General features: G+C 46.0%; 1 protein-coding gene and 1 pseudogene across 2 annotated transcripts in view; both read right to left on the bottom strand.

Annotated features, from left to right (window-relative positions):
* The window catches only part of Pbx4 (PBX homeobox 4), a 50,980-nt gene that overhangs the window by 22,158 nt on the left and 3,529 nt on the right, over positions 1–25,293 (bottom strand). The gene's annotated exons all lie outside the window — the stretch shown is intronic.
* Positions 893–2,619, bottom strand: LOC119811566 (annotated as a pseudogene).

Genomic DNA, 25,293 nt, shown 5'->3' with positions numbered 1-25,293 from the left:
TCCAGACTGTTTTCAAACTCTGTGTAGTTTAGGATGACCTTGAATTTCTGATGCCTCCTGTACCTCCCGAATTCTCAGTCATTTCTACAGTCCCTTTAGTGTTTTTCCCAAGGCAGGGTCTCAAGTACAGGCTGGCTTCCAACTCTCTATGAAACCAAAGATAACCTTGTATTCCCAATCCTCTGCCTCTACTTGAGTTCTGGGTAACAGGTGTGCACCACAATTTATGAGGTGCTAAGTCAAGTGTTCTATCACATGAACATCTTGGGTTCATCACTCATCTTGGGTATTATGAGTGATGTGGCTGTAAACAACTGTGCACAAAACCGTGACCATATGCTGCAATACAACTGCGGATCACACAATAACTCCACGGCTAACTCCACCATATTACAATTGCGGATCACACAGTAACTCCACGGCTAACTCTGGTGGAGGACTCTCATTGGTTAATAAAGAAACTGCCTTGGCTTTTTGATAGGGCAGGATTTAGATAGGTGAAATAGAACAGAATGCTGGGAAGAAGGGAAGTTAGTCAGACGCCATGCCTCTCCTCTCTGAGACAGTCACCATGAAGCCAGCCACCAGGTCAGACATGCTGAATCTTTCCCGGTAAGCCACCACCTTGTAGTGCTACACAGATTATTAGAAATGGGTTAAGCAAGATGTGAGGGTTAGCCAGTAAGAGGCTGAAACTAATGAGCCAGGCAGTGTTTAAATGAATATAATTTGTGTGTTGTTATTTCGGGTGTAAAGCTAGTCATGTGGAAGCCGTGCAGGACGAAAAGCAGGCCTGCCCACACCTCTTCACTACATAACTCCATCATATTTTTTGGTTTTCTTGGTTTTTGTTTTTTGAATGAGGCCATTTACTAACACAGCATCCTTTGTTCTAATACTTCTTGTTAGCAGCTGCCACCTGTCTGGCAATCCTGTCCAGATCTCTCTGTCCCTGAAGAGATAGATTGTGGCCCCCATCTTGGTCCTTTTCCACCATTTTCTACCCCTCCAGGGCTTGGAGAATGCAGCAGGCCAAACTCTCAGAGCCTCTGCTGAAGTGGCTGGGTCTGACACGTTTCTCTGTCATCCTCTGTAAATCTTGGTCATGGAGCCAGCTCTGGCACCACCACACAGGTGCAGGTACCGTGCTATGAAACAGCTGTGTGTAGAACCATAGGGCACTGCCGTCTGGGGCCAGCCTCCAGCAGCACAGGGCTTTACAAGGAAGCCATGCAGTTGACAAGACTTAACTTTTCTATCTGAGGGGGATTACAGGAAAAGGCACTCACAAACTCTCTTGATGGTTTCCTTCTTTATTCTCTTTATCTCATGTTGTTCTACAGCTTTTATATCCCAAAAGAATCTTAGAGGCAGTATAAGAGTCAAAAGAGTTGCATTCCATTTTTCAAGTGAATAATTATAGGAAAAACCAGGTTTTTCACCTCCCTCACATGACTAATTACAGGTGAAAAACAAACTATCCCAGGAACCCACATACATTCATACTCAAGCAACTTGTTACAGATTAATGGTGTGGCAGGTCTTTTACTGGCAGGCTGCATTTTGCAGTTACAAAGGAAGGGCAATTACTTTGCTACTTATTTTGAAAGGTAATCTTATAAGGAATCTTAAAGGAATCACAAACCTAAATGTTTATATATGAGAAAAAAATCAGGCAGCTCCATGTGGGTACATATCCATTCATTAGTAATTTTTTACATCAGGAGATTGAGGACAGAAATGGGTATAAAGAATTAATCATCACCTTTAGTCATCAACCAATCCTAGCAAGGGCAGTGTGTCAGCCAGTAGTAATTGAGCTGCTTTGTTCTTGTCCCCTGACCTTAAAGAGTTCCTCATTCATCTATGTGCCTTTCTAAAACTTCAGATTGTCTCCTTGGGTTTTCACCTCAAAATTTTTTAGCAAAAACATCTTAGTCTAACTTTGTTATTTTCAAAGCTTTGTTTCAACTGTGATGCACTCCAAGACCTGTGAACACATCTCCCAACATTAAGGTTAAAAGAATTTAAACTAGCTGGGCTACTGGAACTCAATTGTTAGTTATTAACTTGAGCTACTTACTATCCATGCAGCTGTAAAACATATCCTTGAATTTATTTTTATTCATCAAAACTCTGTATAAGCTATCATCATTATTATTATTATCAAATTGAACAGTACAGCTTAGGGGGTCATCTTCTTGACATCACAGGTAAAAAAAAACCCAGTAGAACAGGATGTTTCCAAAAGATAAACGCATTATATCACAGGTCGTGGAGATCTCCCCACGTCCACTCACACCACACTAGATATCAGAGAAAGAGAGCCGCAGCAAACATGTAGAGACACAGCAGAAGCAAAAGACATTTCAGAATCTGTAGACCCGTGGCCTTGCCTAAATGAGATGGACCATCCTGGCTGACACCTACTGCTGCTCCTCTGGCAGGGCCCACGACAATAGGGGGCAAGCTCTTTATGTTTGGCCAACTTGACTATATCCACCCATCTGGGGACTTTCAGCTTCCCGGACTTTCTGAGGAAGACTGCAGAGCTCTGACAAACTCCTGCTGGTTACCGTCTTTTACAGTAACTCCAGACACATTGCAGCCTCCATGCATTGGTTCTTGGTTTTTTCAAGACAGGGTTTCTCTGTGTGGCCTTGGCTTCCCTGGAACTCGCTTTATAGACTAGGCTGGCCCTAAACTCAGAATATTTTTGGTTTACTGAGACAGGGTTACAATGTGTAATGGCTGTCCTGACTTGATGTGTAGACTAGGCTGGCCTTGAACTCAGAGACCCACCTGCTTCTACCTCCTGAGTGCTGGGATTAAAGGCTTATGCCACCACCGCCTGGCTAAGTCTCATTTCTAATAAATCATTGCCTGATTCCAGGTTAAGATGTGCATCAACATTTTCTTTTAAGTGTTTTACAAGCTGGCGAGGAGTAGTGGTTCATGACTGTAATTCTGGCACTCAAGTAACAGGCCACTGTAAGTGTCAGGAGAGCCTGAGCTAAGATATTGTCTTTAAAAACAAACAAACAAACAAAAACCAGTTATTCAAGGTTAGCTCTTCTATTTAGACACCTGATCTGTGTGTGTGTGTCTGTGTGTTGCTGGCAATTGAAACCAGACTCTCCAGTGTGCTATACCAATGCTCTACCATGGACTCTCATCCCCAGCCTAGTGTCTGAGTTGAACACATGGTAATGAGATGAGATGGAGTCAGTCTTTGGTCAACTTGGTCAGGTTAGCATCTTCTGTGAAGAGGATCCTCATCTGAGTCTCCATCAGACTCATCTGTGGGAAGCCTGTAGAGCATTGTGTGATTAAGACCTGATGTGGCCCAGCCCACTGTGGGCAGTGTAAACCCTGGCCAGGTGCTGTGGGGTTGCTTGAAAAAGCAGGCTGAGCAAGCCCTGGAGAACAAGGCAGGGAGCAGCAATCCTCCATGGCCTCTGCTTCTCTGCTTCAGCTCCTGCCATGGCTTCCTTCCATTATCAGCTGAGCTGTGGGCTGACACTGCCCTCTCCTCTTCAACCTGCTTCTGTCATGGTGCTCATCACAGCATGAGAAACCCAATGGGGCAGACTCCACTTCCACTCTTCCAGAAGTGCTGGCTGGCACACCTGTCAGATGCCACTCATGTGCTGGGGCTCCAGCCTATGCAGTGGAGCTGGCCTACGTGAGCAAAACCCTAGTATGGCAGTACACATCTGTATTTCTAGTGTGTTGGTGCACATCTGTAATCCAGTGTGGTGGTGCACATCTGTATTCCTAGTGTGGTGGTGCACATCCGTATTCCTAGTGTACTGGTGCACATCTGTATTCCTAGTGTGGTGGTGCACATCTGTAATCCTAGTGTGGCGGTGCACATCTGTATTCCTAGTGTGACGGTGCACATCTGTAATCCTAGTGTGGCAGTGCACATCTGTAACCTACTGTGCTGGTCCACATCTGTAATCCAGGTTTTAGAGGGGAGAAGGAGGGTCAGAAGTGTTGTGCCCAGATTATGATCCCCAGAAAGACCACCAGAGACCAGAGAAGCCCAGACTGTAATAAGCAAGGTTTATTTAACATAATACAAACTAGTTTGGGACCTGTCTCTAACACCCCATCTCAGCGAGGCAGAGAGGGGTTAGAGCTCCTCCATGGGGTTAGCTTTTAAAGGCAAGAGAAACACAAGCAGCCCTTCAGGGAGGTTAGGGGGGTTTGGCACAGCTGCAACTTCTTGAAGGTCTTTGCTTTCTCTCCCAGCTTGTTCTTTGTTCTTATAGCAAGGCCACCCTGTTTCTGAGTCAGGCCATCTTTATCAGCCTGTACCAGGTGGCCAGGCATAATTTCTCAGGTGGGAGCGGGGAAGGCCACTATCTTCCTGGGAACAAGCTGGTCTGGCTTTCTATTTTTAAAACATTCTGCTAGGAAATTTCTTCTCACCCCTTTGAGAATAAGGGGTGAGGGTCTCACAAGAAGTTCAACGTCATCTGGGATATGTGCTGACATGAGACCCTGTCTCAATTCTATCCCTTTGACCTATTTGCCTAGACTTAAGTGAAATGCATTTACTATTTATTGTCTTCAGACTTATTTATTTATTGTTTGCTATGTAGCCTGGGCTGACCTCAAACTCGCAGGCTTAAAGGGTTTCTGTCCTGGTGTGGGACAATGGTCTGTATTCTGTCAATTATATTTTAAATAAATGCTGATTGGCCAGTAGCCAGGAAGGAAGTATAGGCAGGACAACCAGACAGGAAGTAGAGGTGGGTCAAGGAGAACAGGAGAATCTGGGAAGAAGAAAGCTTGGTCAGCAGTCCTGTCCCAGCCACAGAAGAAGCAAGATGTGACTGCCCCACTGAATAAGGTACCGAGACATGTGGCTAACACAGATAAGAATAATGGGCTAATATAAGTTGTAAGAGTTAATAAGAAGCCTGAGGTACTGGGCCAATCAGTTTATAACTAATGTAGACCTTTGTGTGATTTCCTTGGGACTTAATGACTGAGGGAATCGGACAGGACAGAAACCCTCAGACAACACTGGCCTCAGCCCTGAGTAGCTAGAGTTGCTATGGTGTGTGCCATATGCTGGGCTGAAATGCACTTTCTTTCAAATGTTTGGTTCCTTTGAGACATGTGGCTCAGACTAGGGTTAAACTTCCCATTCTTCTGCCTACCATTACTGAATGCTTGGATTAGAAGTAGGAACCACATCAGGCTATGTGAAATATTTATATTTTAATTGTGTGTGTGTGTGTGTGTGTGCTAGCATGAAACCCAGGGCCCTCCAACACTGGGAAGACCCCTACACTGAGCTACACGGGAAGTCCTTTTTACTTTTGATTTTCAGTTTGAGACAGCACCTTGCTCAATTGCCTTGGCTTAGTCCCCTACCTGCTGGGGTTACAGGCATACATCACCACAGCCAATCTAAAATGCATTCTAACAATATATTTCATGGGCTGGATGTGGTAGCACACACCTGTAATCCCAGCATTCAGGCAGGAGGCAGAGGCAGGGGGATCTCTTTTAGTTCAAGTCAGCCTGGTCTACATATGGAACCTTCAGGACAGTCAGGGCTACAGAGAGACCCTGTCTCGGGGAGGGAGGGAGGGAGGAAGGGAGAAAGAGAGAGAAAGAGAGAGAGAGAGCGAGAGAGAGAGAGCGAGAGCGAGAGAGAGAGCGAGAGAGAGGGAGAGAGGGAGAGAGGGAGAGAGAGAGAGAGGGAGAGAGGGAGAGGAGGGAGAGAGGGAGAGAGGGAGAGAGGGAGAGAGGGAGAGAGAGAGAGCGCAGCGATGTTTTGTAGGCTACGCTTCAGGAAGGAAGAGCCAGGGGACCCACCGTGGAGGCCACCAAGCCTGCACGGGACTGAGGTGCGGCTAGCCCGGGTCAGACCTTTAACTTGGGGGTAGATCTGCAGGACCTTTGTGTAAAGTGTTGAAAAATTTTGAGGGAAAAGAAAATGCCAAGACAGCCAGCAAGCCTGGATGGCGGACCTAGATCACAGACTAGATCGCAGCTTCATCAGGCTCACATCGCAGTCTTGAGCACACAGGCAGGGCCAGCGACTCGAAGATGGAGCACTAGCACAGGCAATCACTGGCCTGGAGATTTGAGGAATCTCTGCAGGAGGGGACGAGAACCCAGACAAAAGCTCAGACTCTCAGAGGTCACATGGAAGACAGTGGAATCCAGATGCCAGTGAGGAGGAACCACAGAAAAAGCATGCCAGGAGAAGGGGACTTCCTATAGTTCCAGGGTGACTCAGTGAGGGTGGAGCACAGAGTGCAGGAGAGTGGAGGAAACAGAAACAGCAGTCATACACTCAGCCACCTTGTCATGAAGGAATGCAAAGAAATGCAGCAGGTGCCAGCATGAAGTGTGCAGGCAATTGGGTTTCTGCTCTGCTGTATGAGGCTTGGCCAAGCTGGTTCAGCTAACTCCTAGACAGAAACTGCCTTCCAAAATCACATCGGCTACTCCCAAAGCCTCCTCCAACAACTCTCATCTTGCACACCACCAAGGCTGTCCCTGTCCTCAGTCACCATGTTCCAGGTCCTAGACAAATAGAGACATGCCCTATGACCCAGAGGAGAGCATGTATCTACTTCATCCAGTTCCAGGCTGGCTCAAAACTGGCTTGCCCAGTCCATCCAGTTCATTCTGGAGAAAATCCTATCAAAGGTCTAGGTCACAGCCTAGAACAGACACTCGCACAAGCATGTGTGTGTGTGTGCGCGCACACACACAGAGACACACCCCACCTCTATGGCCATGGTACTGTTTGGTATGGTGTGCACCTCCTCTTAGGAGCAGTGAGTAAACTTTGCTTTCAAAGCACTTGTGTCCAGGTGTGCCACCCTGTCACACTTATTTCAAACAAATATGTTTCATATCCAGTCAGGATGAAGCTGGAGAGATGGCTCAGCAGCTAAGAGCTTGTATTACTCTTGCAAAGGACAACATAAGTTTGGTTCCCAGCACCCATGTTCCCAGCGACTCATGACCACTTGTGACTCTAGCTGCAGGGATCAGATGCCTCTTCTAACCTCTGAGAGCAAAGCACTCACACATGTATACACCTTAGAGACAGGACACACATATACATAATCAAATAAATGTCTGATTTTTGTTTGTTTTGTAGACAGGGTTTCTCTGTGTAGCTCTGGTTGTCCTGGAGCTCATGTGTAGATCAGGCTGGCCTTGAACTCAGAATTCATCTGCCTCTGCCTCTGCCTCCCAAGTGCTGGGATTTGTGTACCACTGGCAAGATGGGTCTTGTGTGCATGGGTGCACACACACAGATACTGGTGTTTTGCCTGCATATATATCTATCTGTGTGAGAAAGGCAGATTCCTTAGAACTGGTGTTACAGATAGCTGTAATCTGCCATGTGGGTGCTGGGAATTGAACCCATGTCCTCTGAAAGAGCAGCCAGTGCTCTTAACCTCTAAACCATCTCTCTAGCCCAGGATAGTGCTTTTTTAAAAAAATAAATATTTTTGATTAATTTTATGTGTATGAATGCCTGTATATATGTATGTTGATTCTCTGATTTCTTTCCCAGCCCTTTTATCATCTGTGGACAGGGGGGCTACTGATTTTTTTGAGTTAATCTTGTATCCTGCTACATTACTGAAAGTGTTTATGAGTTGTAGACGTTCCTTGGTAGAATTTTTGGGATCGCTTATGTAAACTATCATATCATTGGCAAACACTGAGAGTCTGTCTTCTTCTTTTCCAATTTGTATCCCCTTGATCTCCTTTTGTTGTCTTATTGCTCTAGCTAGGACCTCAAGAACTATATTGAATAGATATGGAGAGAGTGGACAACCTTGTCTTGTTCCTGATTTCAGTGGAATCGCTGGGAGTTTCTCTCCATTTAGCTTGATGTTGGATTTTGGCTTGCTTTATTGCCTTTATTATGTTTAGGTATGTTCCTTGTATCCCTGCTCTCTCCAAGACCTTTATCACGAAGGGATGTTGTATTTTGTCAAAAGCTTTTTCGGCATCTAATGAGATGATCATGTGGTTTTTATTTTTCAGCTTGTTTATATCACACCCCCTTTTAAAACAAAGCCCAGGTTGACATAGAAAGCACTTACTAGCTGAGGATGACCTTGAAGTTCCGATCCTTAGGCCTCCACAGGACTAAAACCTAGGCAGGCACTGTACTAGCACTTGGCCTTCAGCCTTCCTCTGAGACTGTAGACAAGAGCATTATCTTTGAGTCATATCCCTATCCCCCCCCCCCCCAGAGGATTTTGGGCAAGGGTTGTACCTCTGAGCCACATTCTCAGCCTTTCACTAGGGAATTCTAAGCCTGTGCCTATCACTGAGCCATGTCCCAAGCAGCTGCCTACAGATAATGAACCAGAGTCTAGTGATGCTGGCCTGTGAGGTCAGAGTGTCACCAGAAGGGATGACTTTATTTCCTTTTTAAACCCTAAGCAAGCATGTCCTTGTCATAGTCTCCTTGACTCCAAGCTGAACCTGTGACTTAAGATGTGGTATCATTATTACCTGATACTTCATGTAGCTGGTGAGAAGCCAGGGCCTTGCTTGAGAAAGCCACAGCAGGGAGCATCTAGGAGCTAAGGGTCAAGGAGCAGAGACCTCAGTCTTCCAACAGTAGGAGCTGACTTGTCAGTAATTGTGAGAGTGAGAACAAGGGAGGAACAGCCTAGGCCACTCCTGCTGGACAGCACAGCAAAGCTCTGAGGTCACAAAATTATGCTTTATTCTTTTATTACTTATTATTTTACTTTGGAGTCTGGGAAGATGGTTCAGAGGTAAGAGCACTAATTGCTCTTCCAGAAGCCCCAGGTTTGGTTCCCAGACCCACACGGTCCCACAACCATCTGTGACTCCAGCTCTAGGAGCTCAGTGCCTTTTGGCCTCTGTGGACACTAGGCACACCTGTGGTACACAGACATGTATGCAGGCAAAATGCTTGTACACAGTAAAACAAAATAATAAAAATCTGAAGCCAGGTTGTGGTCACATACACCTTTAATCCCAGCATTTGGGAGGCAGAGGCAGGTGGATCTCTGTGAGTTCAAGGCCAGCCTGGTCTACAGAGTGAGTTTAGGGGTAGCCAGGAGAAATCTACACGGAGAAATCCTCTCTTGAAAAACAAAAACAAACACTAGAACTGGATGGAGTGGGGAGGACCTTGAACTTCCCACAGGGCAGGGAACCTTGACTGCTCTTTGGACTGGAGAGGGAGGGGGAGGGGGTATGGGGGAGGGAAAGGAAAATGGGAGGAGGTGAAAATTTTTAATTAAAAATAAATAAATTTTAAAAAAAGAAAAAGAAAAACAAACAAACAAAAGATTTCATTATTGTATCTTTTTGAAATAGAATATCTTTCTTCATCTCAGTTCTTTCTGGAATTCATGACAATCCTTATGCGTCAGACTCCCACATGCTAGGGCAATAGGTGTGTGTCACCACACCTAGTTATTAACTTATTATCATCTTTTGTAGTACTGGGATATAACTAGGAACTTAGGCTTGCTAGGCAAGCACCCTCCTCTTGGCCTGCACCCCACAGCAGCACAAAATCTACATGGCAATGTATGCAGATTTTATGGTAATGTACATCGCTTTTAGCTGCTAGTTTGTCTCACAGCAACTGTTATGGTTTTGGTCCCTGGTCCCTTTAAGAGACAAGCCACGCCCACTCCCTCCCATCCGCTGAGGCAGGCTGATCTTCAGCTTCTGGCCTGAGCTTGTTCTCTTTTCCATCTTCCTCTCGGAGAGGCAGCTTCGCTTCTCCCTCTCTCCCCACTTCTTCTCCACTTCCCTCCTCCCCTTCTCCCTTCATAACGCCCTCACTTCAACCTCATTCTGCAAGTCATGTCTATCCATGTCTCTGTCTCCTGCCCGCCTGCCATGTGTCTCCCTGCCTGGGACCAGCCACTGCTCGGGGACCGGCGGCCATCTCTGCCTGGGACTGGCTGCTCGTAGGGCCTGCTGTCTGCCGCCACATGGCCGGCTACCACCATTTGGGACCTACAGCATTTCTGCCTGCCTACAGCTGCTGCCTGGGACCCATTTTTTTTAAGAACAGCAGCAACAGCAAGCTGATGTTCCTCAGCCAACCTGAGACTAGTGAGACTGTGGTCGAAAAATGGGGTCAATGCTGAGCCACCTCTCCAGCCCTGTGAGTGTGTGCTACTACACCTAGCTTAAAAGGATTCTAAGTGCAGCCCAGTGTCAGTTTTACAAGGATTTTCATGGTACTTCACACGTGGGGTTTTTATTTGATCCTTTTGTTTCACAATCCTAATGCTGGGAAGTGAGGCATGAGGAGGATACAGTGTCCTAACATGTCTCTCAAGGACAGCTCACATGCATGGCACATCCACATACTGGGCTTTATGCCCAGTATCACATACATACAGAAAGACAAACGGCATTTCTGAAGACTGGGTGCTGTGGAGGACGGATGACCAATTACTTTTCTTCTGACCCAGCTAAGATCCCTAAGAAAGGTCAGAGGACTTTAGGAAGGACTTCTAAGTCAGGAGCAGTGGAAAAGAATTTCATTCTGGCACTTGGGAGGTTGAGGCAGGAGGATCAGGAGTTCAAGGACAACCTCAGCCACATTCTTGAGGTCCTGCTGTGGGAGCTCTTTCCGCTCCTTCAGCCAGTAGCCGCTGAGATACCAGCCCACTGGGGCGTGGTCTCTTTCTTCTCTTTAAAAAGCAGCAGCAGCCCTCTGCTCTCTCTCTTGCTCCAGCAACTAGACTCCTTTCCTAGCTGTCGTGTAGGACAGTGTTCTGTAAGTTTTCCCCCCTCAAATAAATAACCCTTCAAATCCAAACTGGTGTGGGATTGTTATGGGCTTTAAGGTCCAGGTTAGCCCAGGCTATTGTGAGCCCCTGTCTCAACAAAACAATAAAAGTTGGGAAGATGGTTCAATAGCTGAGAGTATCTACTGTGAAAACTTGAAGATACGAGTTTGAATTCCCAGCACCCATATAAAAATCTAGACATGGGGACTGGAGGGATGGCTTTGTGGTTAGGAATGTTTGCTGCTCTTCTAAGACCTGAGCTTCCAGCACCTCCACCAGATAGCTCAGATAGCCTATAACTGCAGTTCAGGGGATCCAATACCAATCTCCCCTCCATGCACATCTACACATGACATACGTTCACACACAGACATACATACGCATAAATAAAAAATAAATTTGAAAAGGCCCCAAAAGCAAGAAATGGCTACACAACCCAGAGCCAAAGGTCAGAGATGGGCAGACTAGGAGCTAAATGGCCATCCAGCTGAACCAAAACAGTCAACTTCAAGTTCAGTGAGAGACCCTGTCTACAAGAAATAAGGTAAGGGTGATAATGAAGGATGCATCCTTCCTAAACACACACACAAGAGTGCGCACACACACTCAGACATACAGACACATATGTAGATATACACACATACACACACTCACCCCAAAACATGTTTTCTGTCCTCATTTAGCAACTTCGGCTGGACAATGGCTGAGGCAGGTGGTCTCCCCCAGGTGATTCCCCTCTGCCTTGGAATGCCTGTCTGCTTGCATGTAGCCTCCACAGTGGTGCTGACTCCCCTTGAGTGGCCGTTTTCAGGGTATGTCTCCCCCGTTTCTAATTGCTTTTAGAGTCGATTCCCCTTGGGCACACACCATACACTTTCCTCTTGGGGAAGGGCTAACTCCAGCCCCTCCGATATCTCCCACAGCACACTCCTCTTTAAGAACAATGGTTTTGGGGACCACAGCAACATGAGAAGGGACGTGGGAAGACAGAGATGTGCTCTGAAGCCCATGGGACTGTCTTCGTGTCCTGGCCTCAGAGAAGGAACTGGGGCCATGCTGATGAGGAGTGGAAAGCGACAGCTCAGTTGGTGCAGTGCTTGCCTTGCAACAAAGACACGTGTTCAATCCCAGAACTCACCAAAAAGAAAAGTAGGGGTAAAGAAAACTGCACACCTGAAATTTTGCTCCTCAGGTTTTGATTAATGAGATCCTCTCACACTAATGTTGACTGACTCTAGAAAATTCCAAGTGGTACGCTGAGCCTCACATTCTTTGAAGGGCTGAGTTTACAGGCATGCATCAGCATACACATCACATGATGGTTATTTCCCTATACACATCATCTCAAAGGCACTAAAACTAAAGATGCACTGTGACAGTGACAATGTGGGTCTTGCTGCCTCGTTTGAAGGGCACTCCACCCCATCTCCCTTTAGTAATGAAGAGTTAACCTGGGGCCAGCGAGACAGCTCCTGTAGAACCTTGCTGCCAAGCCTGGCCCCTTACTCCAGTCCCTGGGACCCTCAGGTGAAAGGAGAGCGCTACTATGAGCTGCCTTTTGATCACCACCAACCCACACACGAAAAATAAACAAGTAACAACAATTTTAAACAACTCATCTATCCCATGAGTACCAAAAAAATTGAGTTATCCTAGGATCTACATTAAAAACAAACAAAAACCCACCAATGTCATAGGCCTAGAGAGATGACTTTATGGTTTTAAGAACACTGGCTGCTCTTGCGAGGACCTGAGTCAGCTGCCAGCCCACAAACACCAGTAACTCCAGCTCTAAAGGGTCCAGTTCTCAGTCACAGACACCAGTAACTCCAGCTCTAGAGAGTTCAATACTCCTGCAAACTTCTGAGGGCAACCCCCCGCTCCTTGCTCCCCACAACACATGGCAGACACAGACAGGCACATAAGTAAAAAAGTAAAAACAAATGAATCCTTTAAAAATCATTAATGTTGTCCATCATATTTGTAGACTAAAAGCATCACAGGATTACATTAGCTGATTTGGGTTTCAGCCTCTTCATGAAACAACAGACAAAACTCTTAGGGTATCAGAAAGCATCCTTAACTTAACAAAGTTCACCAGGAAAGCTAGTCAGGAATGATGGCGCATGCCTGTAATCCAAAATCAGAAGGCAGAGGCAGAAAGAGTGCCTCGAGTTCAAGGCCAGCCTGGGCTACAGAATAAGACCCTGTCTCAGAGAGTCTCCTGCCACAGAAAGGAGTCCCAGTGCTAGACAAAGGAACACAGTCATATGATCCTAGCTCTGGGGAGGCTGAGGCAAGAAGATCTCAAGTTTGAAGTTAATCTGAACCATACAGTAACACCATGCCTCAAAAACTAAAAAATTATAAATAATATCTAAAAGACATACAAAAGTAAGAAATAAATAATAAAAGACACATGGGGCAAATTAATCAGGACAGTTCTCTGGCGTACCTGTATGCATTCAAGGCCAGACCTGACAATTACAACACAGTGCACCTGCCCTCACAGAGAAGCTGGAAGAAGATCCTATGCTACTCAGCTGTGGAGCAGACTAAATGGCATGTTCCCTGTGGTGCTAGGAAGGGAACAGGGGGCCTCGCTGTGCGAGGCAGGTCTCTGTCACTGAGCTATACCCTAGCTCCTCTCAATCATATGCAGAAACCTAATGCCGGTGGTACCATGTCTGGAGGTGAGGGCTAATTAAGGGATGATAAGGTCATGGGTGGGAAGCCTCATAAAAAGGCCCTAAACCCTTAAAGAGGAGATCTCAGGGTGTGGGAGATGTTTCAGCTGACTAGGTGCTGCAGCCAAGCCTGGTGACCCGAGTTCCATCCTTGGCACCCACATGGTGCAAGAAGAGAACCAGCATGCAAGTTGTCCTCTGACCACTGTACATGTTCTGAGGCGCACATGTGTGCAAGCACACACACAAAAGCTTAAAAAAACTCAGCTGTAAAGGAAGAGTAAATTAGCAATTAAAGAAATCCATAGGGGCTGGAGAGATGGCTCAGTGGTTAAGAGCACTGCCTGCTCTTCCAAAGGTCCTGAGTTCAATTCCCAGCAACCACATGGTGGCTCACAACCATCTGTAATGGGGTCTGGTGCCCTCTTCTGGCCTGCAGGCATATACACAGACAGAATATTGTATACATAATAAATAAATAAATATTAAAAAAAAAAGAAATCCATAGAGGTTACTCAAAAAATTAAAAACAAACCATGCAGTAGTGGCACACACCTTTTATCCCAGCAATTAGGAGGCAGAGACAGGGGGATCTCTGTGAGTTCAAGGCCAGCTGGTCTGCAGAGCTAGTTCTAGGACAGCTTCAAAGCTACACAGAAAAATCTTATCACGAAAAACTAAACAAAAAAAACCCAACAACAACAACAAAAAAACCAACAAAACAAAACAAACACACACAAAGGTGGGCATGTATACACAGTGGAATAATATTCAGCTATAAAGAAAAATGAAATTGTGAATTTTGCAGGAAAATGGCTAGCTCTCGAAAGGATAATATTAAGTGGGTGACAAAAAATCAGGAAAAAAGCTGGGGCTGTAGGATGGCTCAGTGGTAAAGCACATGATGCCAACCAAGACCTGAGTTTAAGGCCCAGAGTCCACGGTAGGAGGAGGGAACAGACTCTAGCAGCAGCCTCAAAATGTTAATTAGTTTAAAAGAGAAAGGCAAAAGCAGTGGGCTTTCCATCACATAGGGACCCTAGCCTGTAATACATACAAGCATACATGAAAGTAGGGTGAGTAGGTCTAAAATTCTACAAAGGAGACCAAAGATGGTAGCTACTAACTAGGCGGTGAGGAAGGATGGGGTGGGTGCTGTAAGGACCTCTAGGAGAGTGAAGACTCAGGGCTGAGGAAGCAAAAAGGGGGAACGAAACCACAAAGACACACTTTGCTCAGGAATGTCACTAATATCTAATACATTATATGCTATGTACAATAAAATTTTAAAAAGGGTCTCTATGAGAAGGGGAGTGTGGGCAGGCAAGACACCAGAGAGCCCTGTGCCCCAGTGCAGGCAGGAAGCAGGAAACAGGAAGCAGCCCTCACTGGTCTGGAATTTGCAGCTGCCTTCAGTGCTGTCAGGCCACGTGAACCAAGGAGCTCGGTCAAACAGTTCAGACGGACAACGGATAAGTTGCCTTTGCTGCAGTGTGAGGTACAGAGGCCTGCATCTCCAGACATCTGTCAACCATTCTCTTTCTAACCGTCACTAGGTTGCCCCAGTCACCCCTAAGCAATTCCCAGATTGAGTCTCTTGCAGACTTCTTAGGCATCTAATCACTGAGTCTGCCAACTTTTATTGAGTGGAGGCTCCCTGGCTCTGGGCAACTGAGATTACCTTAAAAATTCAAGGCTTCTGTCTCCTGAGGAATCCCAAGAAAATGTAGCCAGCACACACTGTCCAGGGGAAGGGCTCAAGACTTTCAGCAGATGCTCAGAGGAATTATGACTCAAACAACGACTAAGGATCTGGAGAAGAGAACTCCAGAGTCCTCAATGATAAACTGATAACCTTCAGAAACCGCTCACCGACGCCTGGGGAGCAGTCAGTACAACAACCAATGGTACACTGAGGAAACTAGAAGACAGAAAACGTCCTATGTGCTTGGAGCACTGGAGTATTGTGAAAACAGCTAGAAGCAATCTGCAGATTCAGTGCGCTCCCCGTCATAATTCCAGTGTTAAGTCTTTCACAGAAATAGAAGCAATCCTGAACTGTGTACGCCTGTTTTCCCAGCACTTGGGCGGTGAAGGCAGGAGGATCAGGAATGAATTTGAGGCCAGCCTGGGCTACATAAGACCCCATCTCAAAAACTAGCCCTGGGCTGGTGGAATGATCTCTTCAGTCAAGAAGCCTGTGACAAAGCCTGAGGGTCCCAGTTGACTCCTGGTACTCACAAGGAAGAGAGAAGCGACTCATACGAGGTGTCTTTTACCTCCATAAGAAAGTGTGTGCTCACACACATACACAAAGTAAATGAAAGTATGTAAAGCCAGACAGAAAACCAGACCCCACCTCGCCCTGGAAAGAAAGGATCTGCTTTAGATAAGAAAAGTCACTTTCCTATCTTCCCCTGTCACGTCCCTCACTCTGCTGTGTCTGGGCTGGGAAAGCCTGGCTGGCCTATGTTCTACAAATATCCTTGGTGCTTGTCTGAAGGTTGTAGCAGGGATGCAGCAACTTGTATGCTGGCGACAGGAGGACAGTCGTCTATGGGAGAGGCCATCCTCTTCCACTGGCACACGTGTTGGGAGGAGCCACCAGCCAAGCCGGCCAGTTGAGCCCACTCAGCAAGAGTTATGAATGGGTCATTGTCAGCTAACACCTACAACCTCCCTCCTTCCTTCCGTCCTTTCACAAGGGTAGCTCTAAGGTGTTTGTTACATAAATTGTACTCATACACATAGACCAGTGGGAACTTAAAATTCATTACACACTTATGTCATTTAAAAATGTTTTTAGCTTTATTTTTATGTGTATAGGTGTTTCCCTAGTGTCTATGCATGTATGCATGCCTAGTGTCCATGGAGGTTGGAAGGGGCTGGATTCCTTGGAGCTTAGTTTTGAATGGTTGAGTCACCATGTGGGTGCTGGGAACTGAACCCAGGTCCTTTACAAGAGCAGCATGTGTTCTTAACCCCTAAGCCATCTCTCCAGCCTCCACTTCATTTTTTTAGCTTCACCTTCTAGTAAATCATTAGCTTCCTTGACTTTTTTGGTGCTGATATCATTAAATTTTAAACAGCTTTTATTTAGTGCACTTGTATGTGCATGTATGGAAGCTAGAAGTTAACCTGGGGAAATGGATGCCAGGGATTCAACTCAGGTCATGAGGCTTAGAAGCAAGTGCCTTTACCTATTGAGCCATCTCACCAATCCCCATTTTCCTTTCTTTAAACACAGTTGGTAGCATAATAAAGATGAGAGGCCTTATATGGGGGATGAAAAGTTCTTGATGGACAGTTCAGCTAAACTGACCTTGGAGCTATGGTAGAGACAGAGACACACTGAGAGACTAGTTGGTTCAGAAAGATTTGCAAAGTCTAGTCCAGTCAGCAGACCGGCAGGGATGCAGTTGGTTGCACACTCCTGGGCTGACAAGCTGTAGTCAAGGCTTGGCATCCTACAGGCAGGTGCTCAACTCCCTCAGGCAAGACACTGTAGCATTTGCATATGACCTCCACACTTCTTCCTCTGTATTCTAGATTTGTTTTATTTCTGTGTGGAGTAGGTGTTCAAGTATGCAGGTGCACAGAGGACAGAAGAACACATAGGATCCTTTGAAGACAGAGGCGCTGTAAGAACAGTGCAGTGTGGGTGTACACACACACCACACCCCCTAATAAAACATACATTTTTAAAGTGGAATGGAAAGAGCTGGAGGCAGGCCAGTATTCCTAACTTTCCAGAGAGAGGCTATAAAACTAAAGAGTCAGCATTCCACACAGAGCTAGGGAAAAGTTTGAATTTGCCTAGCAGGAGTACAAAACCCTGAGTTCGACAGAAGTGGGGTGGGTGGTTGTTTGGCTTGTAGGCAAGGTCTCAGGTATTTCAGACTGGCCTCAATATGTAACCAAGGAGCGCTGTGCAAAGCCAGGGCTCCCTGCATGTGTACTGGAGGTGTGTGCTCTAGCATCTGTGCTGCACTCCCGGCCCTAAGGGAGCTCTTGTTCTTCTCCTTAGCAAACTGGTCTCACTGCAGAGATAGAGCACAACTGTCAGACCCTAAGGAACTGTCCTCACCTCAAAACAAACCCTTTTAATACACACTCATGCTCCAGAAGAAACCCAGCTTTTCCTATTGTGTGACCATACCAGTAGGTGCTGATCTGGTAGACTGCCTTGTAAAGCCGATTCCCACAGTCCTGGTCGGCTGACACTGGTGTGGGACGTGAACAGGTGGTCTTTAAAACTTCTTTGAATGCTGGGTGTGGTGGTGCACATCTTTAATCCCAGCACTTAGAAGGCAGAGGCAGAGGATTTCTGTGAGTTTGAGACCAGCCTGGTCTACAGAGTGAGTTCTGCAACAGTTTCCACAGAAAAAACCCAAACAAAAATTGTGCTTTGATTTTTTTCTCCTACTGAGAGTGGAGTGGTGGCTGGAGAGATGACTGTGTTGAAGGACACAGGCTGCTGCTCGTGCAGAGCGCCCACATGGCACCTCACAACCATCTGTGACTGCACTTTCAGGGGGCCCAATGCCCTCTTCTAATTTATATGGGCACCAAGCATATATTCATGCAGGCAAAATACTCCTACACACGAATTAAAAATAAATCTTTAGCTGGGCAGTGGTGGCACACGCCTTTAATCTCATTCCTAGGGAGGCAGAGGCAGGTGAATCTCTGAATTCAAGGCCAGTTATGTCAGGACAGCCAGGGTTACAAAGAGAAATTCTGTCTCAAAAAACAAACTTTATAACAAAAGAAAAAGGAAAAGAAAACCGGAATGAAATCTTAATTCCGCTCTGAGAGCGGCAGACTGTGGAACTATGTAAGCAGGCTTCAGGTTTTCTCCAAACTTGACTCTCCAAGGTTTCTCCCTTTTTGGTTGGGAATGTCTTTTTCTTGGCTCCTGGAGTATCTGGAGCCAGTGCTGATGGAGGATTCTCATTGGCTAATAAACTGCCTTGGCTTTTTGATAGGGCAAGATTTAGATAGGTGGAGTAGACAGAACAGGAAAAAGGAAGTGAGGTAGATGGCTCAGACAATTGCCCTGCCTCTACAACCAGTTGCGGTGAAGCCAGTCACCAGGTCAGACATGCTGAATCTTTCCGGGTAAGACACCACTCATGGTGTTACATAGATTATTAGATATGGGTTAAAGCAAGAGATGTGAGAATTAGCTAATAAGAGGCTGGAACTAATGGGCCAAGCAGTGTTTAAAAGAATATAATTTGTGTGTTGTTATTTTGGGCTTTAAGCTAGCCGTGCAGGAGCCAGACGGCCAGGAGCTGGGTGGCGGAAAGCAGCTGGCCCGCAGCTCCACACTACAGAACAGTGCCCCTTCTCCACTTAGCATGCCAGTCTTTTCCTTATAGCTTAGCCACAATTTATATATGTGTATATTTTTCCACTTTCTTCCTTTGTCCCAAACCCCAAGCTCATAAAGGACTACTCCAGTCCCTGGGACAGTGCCCTCACATTGTAAGTGTTCAGTAAGTATTTATCAAGTTCATTTTAAAAATGGGTCCTGGGGCTGGCAAGATGGTTAGTGGTTATGAGCATTGGTTATTCTTGCTGAAGACCTGGGTTTGGTTTCTAGCAACCAACCATCTGTAAGAATCTGACCTCGTCGGGCACCAGGCATGTATGTGGTACATATAAAGACATGTAGTCAAGATACTTATATGTTTAAAATAAAACAATCTTTAAATTTTTAAATTAAAAAAATAATAAAATGGATTCTGAAGTCAGATGCAAGCCTTTAACGCCAGCACTGAGAAAGCAGAGACAGGTATATCTCTGAGTTTGAGGGTAGCTTGATCTACACAGTTAAGACCAACTTCCCAACTCTCCAATAAAGGAGGGGCTTCTTCAGAGACTGCAGGGATGACTCAGTTAGTAAGGTGCCTTGCAAGCATTAGAAGTCTAATCAGGGGCCGGGCGGTGGTGGCACATACCTTTAATCCCAGCACTCAGAAAGCAGAGGCAGGTGGATCTCTGTGAGTTCGAGGAGAGCCTGGTCTACATGAGCTAGCTCCAGGACAGGCTCCAAAACTACGGAGAAACCCTGTCTCAAAAAGGACACAATACAAAAAAGTCAACTCAGATTCCCTAGCATCTATATAATAAAGCTCAGCACAATGGAGTCTGTAATCCTAGTGCTGTGGGTATAGGGGACGTCACACTGATGCTACCCTGGTGCTGTGGGTGTTGTGGATGTCACACTGTGTGGCCGCCACACTTACATTTCGCCATTACAAGATGGCGCCGAGGGCTAAAGTAAACAAGTATGTGGCGCGAACGCGCCACATCTGCCTAGCAACAGGTTTCTACCAATCCTTTTCTGCCAGGTCACCTAATCAGTAGACACGCCCCGTCCTCCTCTATATAAGCCGCCACCCAGCCCGGCTCGGGGCCCCCTGCTTCCAGCTCTCCCTCAACCAAGCAGCGCTTCATTAAAGTGTGATCAGAGAAGAATCCTGTGTCGGTGGTGATCTTTCCCTGCTGGTCAGGGCTCGCTCGCCGCAGCTGGTGCCGAAACCCGGGAACTTCGGCGGACACACACAGGGGGGCCGAAAAGGATTCAGAACTCTACACACGAAGCGGTCGGCGCCGGTAAGTATCCTCAGGTATGCTTCTTGGAGGAATTAGTCCTTTGTGGTTTGCACTAGCAGTGGTTGTTTTTTGCTTGTAGTGGTTTATGCCTTTTGTATTTTTATCCGTTGTCATAGACCAGGAGAGGAGTGTCTCTGCTGCAACATCTAAAGTGAAAGTAAGTCCGTGGCAGATAAGGCGATTTTTTCTGCCCTTTTGTAAGCCTTTTGTAGAAAAGTAAGCAAAGATGGGTACACGATCAGTTCTGTCTTCAGTGCATGCGATTTTGTAGATCCCATACAGCGGTTACTACAGGAGAGAGGATTGAAAATCTCGAAATCCACCATAAAGGTGATTGTCGGGGATATTGATCGCATGGCGCCGTGGTTCGCGGTGTCTGGGGATCTAAATCTGCATTGCTGGAGAAAGCTAGGCAAAGATTTGGAGGCAGCAAAGGAACAGGGGCAATTAAAGAAGGGAACTTATCCTTTTTGGAGATTAGTACACTCCTGTTTGAAAGACGGAAAAAATGTAGAGGAGTTAAGAGAAGGAAGGAAAATGTTGGCAAGACACCAGGACAGCCTTTCAGAAGCAGGTTCAAAGACAGAGGAGGATACTGAAGAAAAGTGCACGGTAATAAGGAACAAAAAGGAGAAAAGAAAGATATAAAAGAAAAGAGGATCCTAAGATAAATAAACCTTCAGCACCTCCCCTGTATCCGGTGCTGGATGAATTCGCAGCCTTGCGGCTGGCTGAAGAGGAGCTGGTAGAGGTAGAGGAGGAAGATGCACATTATGAGGAGGAGAGATATGGGCCAGCTCTAAAAGTGCCCACTAGAGAGTTTCCCCCTCCTTACGTGCAGCCCAGGAGTAGCTGCCATTTCATTGACAGGGGCACTCTTGCGCAGTTAGCTGTGCATTATCCACCTTCAGTGGTGGTATTTCCTGTTTTTGAGGATCAAAATCAACAAAGATATCATGAGCCAGTCCCTTATAAAGAGTTGAAAGATTTAGTGGAAGCGGCAAAGACTTATGGAGCTAATGCGCAGTATACTCGCACATTACTGACTCGGTTGACCACCAGAGCTATGACACCAACAGATTGGTGGGAAATTGCTAGAGCATGCCTTTCTACAGGTCAATATCTAGATTATAGATCTATAGTGGTAGAAGCTGCTCACACTCAGGCTCGAGTAAATGCGCAAACGCCAAATCGAGCTCCCTGGAATGCAGGACATGTTATTAGGGCAAGGGCAATGGACGGCTAATCAAACAGCCTATCCAGTGGAGGTTTATCAACAAATTAATGAAATTTACACAAGAGCATGGAAAATGATACCAAAAAGAGGTGAAGTGACGGGCAACCTTACTAAAATTATTCAAGGCCCTACTGAACCTTTTTCGGAGTTTGTGGCTCGCATGATGGAAGCTGCAGGAAAAGTTTTTCGGTGAGGCGGAAGAAGAAAGCTATGCCTCTGGTTCAGCAGTTAGTGTTTGAACAGGCTACTAAAGAATGTAAGAGAGCCATCATGCCGTGGAAAAATAAAGGACTGGATGCTTGGCTTAAGGCCTGCCGAGAGATAGGCGGCCCTCTAACTAATGCTGGTCTAGCGGCTGCTATGCTAGCAGTCTCCAGGGGGCAGGGAAGATCAGGTACCTGCTTTAATTGCGGGAAGCCGGGGCATATACGAAAAAATTGCCCCCAAGGCACACATAAAAAGAGCCAAGGTCAGAGACAGCCGGGCACATGCCCGCGGTGCAAAAAGGGAAACACTGGGCGAATGAGTGTCGATCCGTAAAGGATATCAATGGACAGCCCATACCTAATGCAACATCAGCCATGTCAAAAAACGGGCAGAAGGGCCCACTACCCCAGGGCCCGAGAATTTATGGGGCAATTCAGGAGCCAAACATGAGACCACCCCAGTCATCAGAAGGGCCCACCACAGGCTCCGCAGGGTTGGACCTCCGTGCCACCACCGGATTGGTACTGACTCAGAGTATGGGTGTTCAAGCTATAGACACAGATATGTCAGGACCTCTAGAGGAAGGAACAGTGGGACTAGTCTTAGGAAGATCCTCCAGTACTCTTAGAGGGTTATTAGTGCTACCTGGAGTGATCGACCCTGACTACAAAGGCATTATTAAGGTAATGTGTCATTCTCCATTTGGCATCATTTCGATTGCACCCGGAGATCGTTATCGCACAATTGTTAATTCTTCGATCAGACCATGAAAAATTTCCCGCTTGTGAGAAAGAGAGGGGCGAGGCGAGGGTTCGGCTCCTCTGGGGTTGAGCTAGCATGCTTGTCTATAGGACTTGATGATCGCCCCATGTGTACCCTAGAAATAGAAGGAAGCTCTTTACGGGCCTATTGGATACCGGAGCGGACAGAAGTGTGATGCGTAAACAGGATTGGCCGAAGAGGTGGCCGTTACAGACGGCTGCACAAACCTTACAGGGTCTAGGATACAAAAATACTCCAGATATGAGTGCTAAGCAATTGCATTGGAGGATGGAACACAGTCAAGGCATTTTTCAGCCTTTTGTCATAGACCTTCCTTTAAATTTATGGGGAAGGGATGTACAACAACAATTAAAATTGATAATTACCAATGATTATTCTCAAGTGAGTAAAGATGTCATGAAGGCACAAGGCTTTGTACCAGGAAAAGGGCTGGGGGCTCGCCTTCAAGGACGAAGTGATCCCGTGTTGCCCACTCCCAAATCTGATCGGAAGGGCTTGGGTTTTTTCCTAGGGGCCACTGATGATGCGTTACGCATCCCCTGGGGCACAGATACACCCGTTTGGGTGCCTCAGTGGCCCCTGTCTATGGAAAAGCTCCAGGCCGCACACATATTAGTTAAAGAACAACTTCAGCTTGGTCATATTGAACCTTCTGGTGTCTCCTTGGAATTCCCCTATTTTCATCATTAAAAAAGAAGTCAGGAAAATGGAGGCTGCTGCATGACCTTAGAGCAGTTAATGCACAGATGCAACTCATGGGATCGTCCAAAGAGGGTTCGCCTCTTTTAAGTGCTTTACCAAGAGATTGGCCTGTTTTTGCCATAGATGTTAAGGATTGCTTCTTTTCTATACCCTTGCATGTTTTAGATACAACATCGTTTTGCATTTTACTGTTCCCTCTATAATCACGAACAGCCTGATGAACGCTATCAATGGAAGGTCTTACCACAGGGTATGGCCAACAGTCCCCCCATGTGCCAGCTATACGTGGATCAGGCGTTACAACCAGTGAGACGTAGTTTCCCAAAGTTAGGCTGATCCATTACATGGATGATATTCCTATTGGCAGCAAAACAAGAGCATATGCTAGAACGGGCATTAGTTGCCCTGGAGGCATCCCTAAAACAAAGGGGCTGATTATTGCCGCCGCTAAGATTCAAAAGACAAGTATTTATAGAGTTTTTAGGAGCCCGTGTTACCCCAAAACAGATTTTTTCCACAAAAATTTGCATTTCGTACATCACATTTTACGCACTTTAAATGATTTTCAAAGTTGCTCGGAGATATAAATTGGCTGAGAGGATATCTCCCCATTACCCGTGAAAGCTTTGCAGCCGTTGTCTCAATATTAGAAGGCAAATCCTGATGTAACGTCACCTAGAGAGCTTACACCAAAAGGAAAAGAAGCATTAAAGATAGTGGAAAGGCCATAGAACAAGCGCAGGTTCTTCGGTTTGATCCAGAACAACCCATTATTGCTTTGCATTCTGCGCACTGTTGGTCATCCCTACTGGAGTATTGTGGCAGACAGGCCCCGACTTTGGTGGATACATGGTCATACACTTGGTTCGCGCACGTTAAGCTATTATCCTGATTTAGTGGCACAACAGGCATTATTGGGAGTGAGGTTCAGCTTGACCTCCTTTGGAAAAATGCCAGAGAAGTTAATATTGCCCTATACCAAAGATCAAATTGAGGTTTTGACAGGGACTTACTGATGATTGGGCCGTATTGATTTCCTCATATTCAGGCGTTATTGATAATCATTATCCGTTCTGATAAATTGCTGTCCTTTATGGCACAGAATGTTGTATATTTTCCAAAGATTACCAGTGCTTCTCCTTTGAATAATGGCTTGACTATTTTTTACTGATGGGTCCAAAACTGGAATTGGAGCCTATATGGTATATGGCTCCCCGCCTGTTACTCTGAAATTTCGCTCTGGAGCACCCCAAGTCGTGGAGTGTCAAGTGGTGTTGGAGGTCTTTAAGGCTTTTCCCCATCAGCCTTTTAATTTGTATTCTGATTCATGTTATGTAGTTAATGCTGTAAAACATCTGGAAGTGGCTGCATATGTTAAACCTAGTAGCATGGTTGCATCTTTGTTATTACAAATTCAGAGTTGTATAGTTTCAACGTTGCTAAACCATTTTTATCGGTCATATTAGAGCTCATTCCGGTCTTCCTGGACCTATGACTGAAGCTAATGATATGGTTGATAAGGCTACCAGGGAAATGGCTTAGTCGCCCCTGGATCCTATGCAATCGGCTGAACAATTTCATAGAAAGTTTCATGTGCCTGCAATACCCTTCGCCTTAAGTTTAAATTACTCGCGACCAAGCGCGTGAGATAGTTAAACAATGTTCCTCCTGTGTGGTTTTTCATCATCCGCCTCATATTGGGGTAATCCACGTGGGTAAAGCCACCACCCCTTTGGCAGATGGATGTTACTCATGTTCAGAATTTGGTAAACAAAAATATTTGCATGTTTCTGTGGACACTTGTTCAGGTGTTTATACATGCCACCCCGTTATGTGGTGAAAAGGTCCTTAACGTAAGGACCCCTTGCCTAGAAGCCTGGGCTGCTTGGGGCAAGCCTTATTCTTTAAAAACGGATAATGGCCCGGCATATGCCTCTAAAAGTTTTCAACAGTTCTGCTTCTAATTTTGAAATTAATCATACTACTGGTTTGCCCTATAATCCACAAGGACAAGGCATCGTGGAAAGGGCTAACAGCCACCATTAAGGAATTGCTTCAAAAACAAAAGGGGGAATAGCCGAAGGGCGGCATCCCCGCGAGATAGAATATCTCTCGCTCTCTTTACATTTAATTTTTTGACCTTGGATTCCAATGGCTGTTCAGCCCGCGGAAAGACATATGGGACCACAGACACAGAAATACAGAATTAGTAAAATGGAAGGATGTAATTGATAACAATGGTATGGACCGCGGA

Source organism: Arvicola amphibius, chromosome 4, assembly GCF_903992535.2.
Source record: "Arvicola amphibius chromosome 4, mArvAmp1.2, whole genome shotgun sequence".
In the NCBI taxonomy this organism is placed as follows: Eukaryota; Metazoa; Chordata; class Mammalia; order Rodentia; family Cricetidae; genus Arvicola; species Arvicola amphibius.
Note: the sequence above shows the minus strand (reverse complement) of the source record. Positions and strands in the feature narration are given on the sequence as shown.